We start from the raw sequence: 6,371 nt of genomic DNA, 5'->3' as shown, positions 1-6,371 counted from the left end.
TAGGGAGGGGATGTGAAACAAAACCATGTTTGTAAAACAGGAAGTACAGGTGTATAAAAATGCACCGATATCCTTGTTAAGAAGAAACAAAAAGTGGGTAAGATCTGGAGGTGCAAATTATGGTATCTAGGATGATAAAGAAAATTACTTGTTGAGAACAGAATTGACTAAATAAAGAGCAATGAGAAAAGTGAATAAAGTGAGTTCTAAGGAAATCACTTCCAATTTCATTGATAATCGGAAACCACTCTAGGGTCCTGGGCAGAAAGTAACAAGATTAAAATGACATAGCATTTGAAACCGTGAAAAACTGGGAGAATGAGTAGGTCCTCAGTGTTGCTAGGAAGGCATAAGACTTTAAGAGACTGTAAGCCAAAGTAATCTTACGCAAAAGATTTTTATGAAAGTCAATTTTGGGGGGGATTATTAAATTTTCATTACTATGTTTTAAAGTAAGATTGTGGAGGCTAAAAGGCCTTGGGTGAAGCCTTCCAATCGAACACAATTTTGAAATATTCATACTAATATCTAGTCTATCATTGGAAATAATCAATAGTCGATTCCCTTTTGTGTATTCAATCATATGAGTACATTATAATCTCATCACTTCTGTATTAATTATTGATTATGGGCTGCACAGTTGCTTTCAAAGCAGTAAAAGAATAAAGGGATTACACAGCATTAACAAATGGACTAGTTTGGGGGTCTCTTTCCACGGAGACACAAGACTGAACATTAGTTAATGGGCTTCTTCTGATGAGATGAGACATATTTTTCTAACATTTCAAAGTAAAAATGTAGTTTAGGTATATAAAGTAATCTAGAGAGATTTCTGTTATGAATGAAGAGCTATTAAGATTCAAGGGACCTTGTATGCTAGGATACTAACCCAGGATTAAACGATTTTGTTTCAATTCCATGTTCTGTTTGCTCAGTGTAGTTAGGAAATGTGTTCTATCCTATGCTGATTTTTTAAATAAAGCTTTCATTCTGACTTTAATTAGAAGACATGAAATGCCCACTTTTATGATCTATGTTTTAGTTCTTATTTAATGTATCATCTTTCATGAATTTTTCTAAATGTTTCACAAGTTATAAAGGTTAAAACAGGGAATAGTCCTTATTAGCACATAGATTTATCAGAGATCTGTCCCAGGTAAATTTCATAATTGCAAATCATATAAAGCAAGTATATGATAGTATATGATTTGAAGCAAATTTAATACGATTCTAAAAAATTCTTGTGTTCTCTCAATAGTGAAGTACTCTATGACGTTTGAAGGTTCATGTACAGATGAGCATGAACCTGACGGCGCTCTAAGTCCAGAAAGCCACACATTTAAAATCTAAGCAACTTATCTTAGCTCACACTGCTGAAACAAACCTCGCAAAATTGGTGGCTTACAAACCACATTCAGTTCTTACAATGGAGCTGGGGCAGGCCAAGATCAAGGTGCTGGCAGATTTGGTGTCTGGTTGAGGGTTTGTTTCCCAGCTCATGGATGGTTGCTCCAGCCACAAAGCCCTGCTTTCTAGTGCTGTTGCTTTCAGAGTTGGGATTTCCACATTTGGTGAGGACATTCAGACCCCAGTCGATGACAGATCACCAACGAAATATCAGTCAGGTTACAGACATTTTATGGGCACATATTCCGGAACACTATAGAACGAGAGGCCTCTGTAACGCCATTTCCAATTATTGTATTTTTGATAATAAAATGTCTGCAGGTTTCTCCACTAGATTCTTTATTTCCAGATGATTTGGTTAGGAAAGCTGGGCAGTAGAGAGAAATTTGGGAGGCCTAGAGACTCGCGGTCTTACTTCAGTTTTGACATTCACTGGTCACCTGGCCTCAGCTAAATTGTATCACAAATAAGTCATGTATACACTTGAGGGATTAGCTGCCTTGTGCAGGATTGCTGTGAGCAGCAACGGTGGCAACTGAGTGCATCTCAGCACAGCAGTGCTCACAGTGGTTGTTCACCAAGCGTTCTCCCGACTTTCTTCTTTCTCCTCCACCTTGAAGGTCACATTTCACTTCCTATTACATAAACGTGGTGCTCTTTTGAGTTTAACGTTAGAACATCGGCAGTTGTTTAACTTTCATCAATGACTCTGACAAACGTCAAACCCCTCCCCTTACTGTGCAGCCCAGCCAACAGGGGCACGATGAGGAATCTGTCACATCTTCTGCTTTGGAGAAACACTAATTCGCTTGGCACTGTCGTGAATGACAACACTACCAAGGTGAACTACACATGGTCTCTGCCCTTAAGAACCTCAGCTTCTTGTAGGAGAGGCGAATGTAATTGAATAAAGGTGATAATTAAAATATGTGCAAAGTATCAAATCCCCCTTAAATTTACAGTGTACTCTATAAACCACACTAAACAACCGTATCAAATTGAATCAGGGAATATTTACTTATGACCTGTTATGTGTTAGGCTGATGACATTTTTACAAAACACACAGTCCCTATACGGATGTTGGGTTTCCGGGACTGCGTGAAAGCTCACTACTCTACCCATCAACTGACTGAAACCTTGGCTGAATGCAGTACGGACCCAGGATGTCAGTGAGGTCCTCCAAGGCCCTCTCGTCACCTGTATCCGGCAGTGGTGACCTACCAAGGGGAGTTGAGACGCTGAATCCCTCACCCCACAGTCCTCTTCCCTCTGTGACGCCATCCTAGTGTCTCTCATCTGGAATCACCAATGAAGGGCTTCCTTGGGGCCCCCTTCCCCTCTCCCGATGGAGTGTGATGCTGGTGCTGCCTGGAAAGACACTCAACTTCACAACACTTACAGGAAATTCAAAGAACACTAAAAGAGGAATTTAATGTACCAAAATTGGACAAGACAAGCGGTGGGGCAGAGAAACCTCTCTATGTACCTCATATCATAGAGCCTAGTGATCAGACTGTTAGAAAAAAGACACATCACGGTGGGGTACTTTCCCAAAAGTCTGCATTGCAATTTCCTTCCTGAGCCACACATTCCACAGTACAAAGTCTTCCAAGTCTTACAGAGAAGTTTCACTTCATTTTCAGGTCAAAGAAGTGACCCACTCAGGAATAATTAACCTATTTCTCAAAAAAAGAAGAAAGGCAAATAATAAATTTAAAGATGTCAGTGTCAACTAACTAAAATTTTGATATAAGGAGAAGACACTTCTAACTTTTTTTTTCATTTTCCATGATCAAAGATGCTTTATCTCTAAGCATATCAAACTAGAAATGAAGGCAACCAACTCTATGCACTCAGAAAAACTAGATTTAATCTTCCATAATTAATCATCTAATTATGTTCAGTTGAAATTTTTTTCCTAAAATTCTTTCTTGAAACACTTAACTATTGTGCTGATTTTGTTTTATTTTGTTTGAATATAAGCAAAACAAGATAAACAAGATTTCTTCTAATATTTCAACCAAATGATTTATTCTTTATTTTCTTTTCATGCAATCTAATTTTTTTGCCAACAAGAATATTTTTGTTTTGGGTGGTTGCACAGTATTCTGAAATTAAAAACTAAAAAGGTAGTTGGAAATGAAATTGTGAAATTTTCACTTGGTGAAAATTACAGTGTTCCTCAATACAATGATAGAAATCTGCTATGGAAGGAATCGTTAAAATTCAAGATAAAATTTACCTAAACATTACCTTATAGCCTTCTATCATTTTGTGCTAGAAGTGTTAGCAGCAGAAAGGAACTAGAATTGACTTTGTATTCAGTAAAACTAAAAAAAGAGGGGAAAAAAGTGTGACTTCTTCCCTCTGTAATGCACATAAATATCATATGAAAAGAATTAACATGAGAATTGGTGTGAAATTTTTCTTTAAAAAGTCTGCCTTTTAATATGAGAAGGTTTCTATAACATGATACAAGAAGACATCAAAAAGCACATGGAAAATGCATATTGTAAAATACATACATGAATTTCAAAAATGTGGGACACGAAAATAAACTCACACTCTGAACAGTGTCAAATCTGAGGCACTAAGAAGAATAAGATATCAGAGCAACATGAATTCTGCAAAAATTAAGGAAGAGCAAACATCAAATTTATAGTGAAGCTGGAGTGGAAGAATGGTGAAGTCATTGACGCTTTAAGAAAAGTGCATGAGGGCGATGACCCCCCAGAAGTAGCAGTTTACAAGTGGGTAACACGTTCTAAGAAGGAAAGAGAAAATGTTGAGGATGAAGCCCCCAGTAGTAGACTATCCACATCTATTTTTGAGGAAAAAAATTCATCTTGTTTGTGCCCTAGATGAAGAAGACTGATGATTAACAGCACAAACAATATCCAATACTTTAAACACTTCAGATGGTTCAGCTTACATGTTTCTGAATGACAGAGTCGAGCCAACGTTCCATGTGATAGGTGCCAAAACCATTGCATCCATATCAGCTGCAGACAAGAGCAGAGCTGTCAGTGGAAATTTTGAACAAGTGGAAGGCTTTGAAGCCTGAGCATGCCTTCAAAGCATCGTGAGAGGAGATGGAACATGGCTTTCCAAGTATGATACGGAAGACAAAGTATAGCCAACGCAATGGCCACCAAAAGGTGGAAGTGGTCCAGTCAAAGCCAAAAGGATCGTCAAGTGCAAAGGTCATGCCAATAGTTTTTGGGATGCTCGTGTATTTTGCACGATGCCTTTCTGAAAGGCTAAAAAGTGGTGACATCTATCTCTTCTGAGAGTATTTTGAGAAAGTCAGCCAAAGCGTTGGCAGTAAAACACCCAGGAATGCTTCGGCCTTACCCCGTCTCCACCATAACAGTGCTTCTGCTCATCCTTATCAAACAGGGCCATTTGGGGAGCGTTTCCACGGCAACTCATTAGTCATCTACTTTATAATTCTGACTTGGTGACTTCTGACTTCCTTTTGCTTCCCACTTAAAAAAAATCTTTAAAGGGCACCCATTCTTTTTTAGTTAATAATGTAAAAATACTCCCTTGATATGGTGAAATGTCACCATATCATTCCCAGAACCTTCAGTTCTTTAGACATGGACAAAATGGCTGGTATCACTGCTTACAAAAGTGTTTCAACTTGATGGAGTTTATGTTGAGAAATGAAGCTTATATTTTTATCTTTTAATTCCATTTTAACACAAATTTTTTAAAAGTCTCCTTGTATTTTCACTTGGAAATTTGACCATAATGTATTGCTGTACTTAAAGACACATTACAAACGTAACTTTAGAAATGAGAACTTCTATTGTTTGTTTTTAAAAACTGAGTCCCGGAGATTAATTCAAATGATTAAACTCAAATAGCAAACATTCAGTAGGCCAGAACACAGATTTCTAGATACTTGGGATTCCCTGTCTACTATACTTAAAAAGAATCTAGTTCGGTTTTGGTTAATTAATTCTATATGAGAACTTTAGAAGAAATATTTGTTTTCTTTTGACTGCTGAGAATGTGAGAACCGTAAACCAACAAGTAAGTTCCGCAAAATGTGAGCTCGTGTAGAGTGATGTTATATGATCCACACATTTCAAATCCATGAACTACTTTTCTTTCTGAGCTGTTATCTTACTGAGAAACTACCCAATTTAGAAATCACCTCCACCAAAAAATGAAGGAAAAGGAAAACGACAGCTAAGATCTAACATGAGTTCAAATATTATATTAATACTTGGATAGAGTTGTCGATCAACTAACGAATAGCCAGCAGAGTAAACCCTAAGTCTACAATGTTAATCAATCTAGTGAAAACTATTCAACAATCGGTGAAATGGATGAACGGGTATTTACCAAATTCTACAGCTTGAATCATGTATCTGTTTTCTTTTTCCACTTTCCATTTTTAGGCCTGTAAATAAACTAATAAAAAACGGTTTCAAATGGAAGTCAAATCCAGGTGTGATGGACTCTCCTATTCCTCTATTTCCAGGTGATCCAAAATTAAACAGCTTCGTAATAAGAGATGAACAGAATCGGGGTAGTAACTATACAAATGCTTCAGTCATCGTGGAGCTCCAGACAGTCACCCTTGTGTGAGGGGGAGTAAGTGACTCCGCCTCAAAAATAACACCTACTTGGGAGAGACAGCGTGAGGATTTAAGAAGATGACCTCATATCCAGAAAGCCCTTAGAGCAGAAGGTGGCCTATACTAAGCATTCAAAGCATGTTATTATGCAAGGAAGGCAACGTGCTCATTTGCAGTGAACTTTTGGAGTTAGGGCTTATTTTGATGATGGTTGATGGTGGTGATGATTCCCATCCAAAAAATAGAGAAGGATGAGAGGAATAATTATGTGTTTCATAAAGCAAGCTACTAATACAGAGGCGATAGCAAAATAACAGTGAACTTATGTGTCATTATCACAGAATATACTTGACGCCACCTAAACTATTATT

The sequence above is a fragment of the Carlito syrichta genome, unplaced genomic scaffold (genome assembly GCF_000164805.1).
Source record: "Carlito syrichta isolate Samal-C Ts95f unplaced genomic scaffold, Tarsius_syrichta-2.0.1 Scaffold301783, whole genome shotgun sequence".
In the NCBI taxonomy this organism is placed as follows: Eukaryota; Metazoa; Chordata; class Mammalia; order Primates; family Tarsiidae; genus Carlito; species Carlito syrichta.
Note: the sequence above shows the minus strand (reverse complement) of the source record.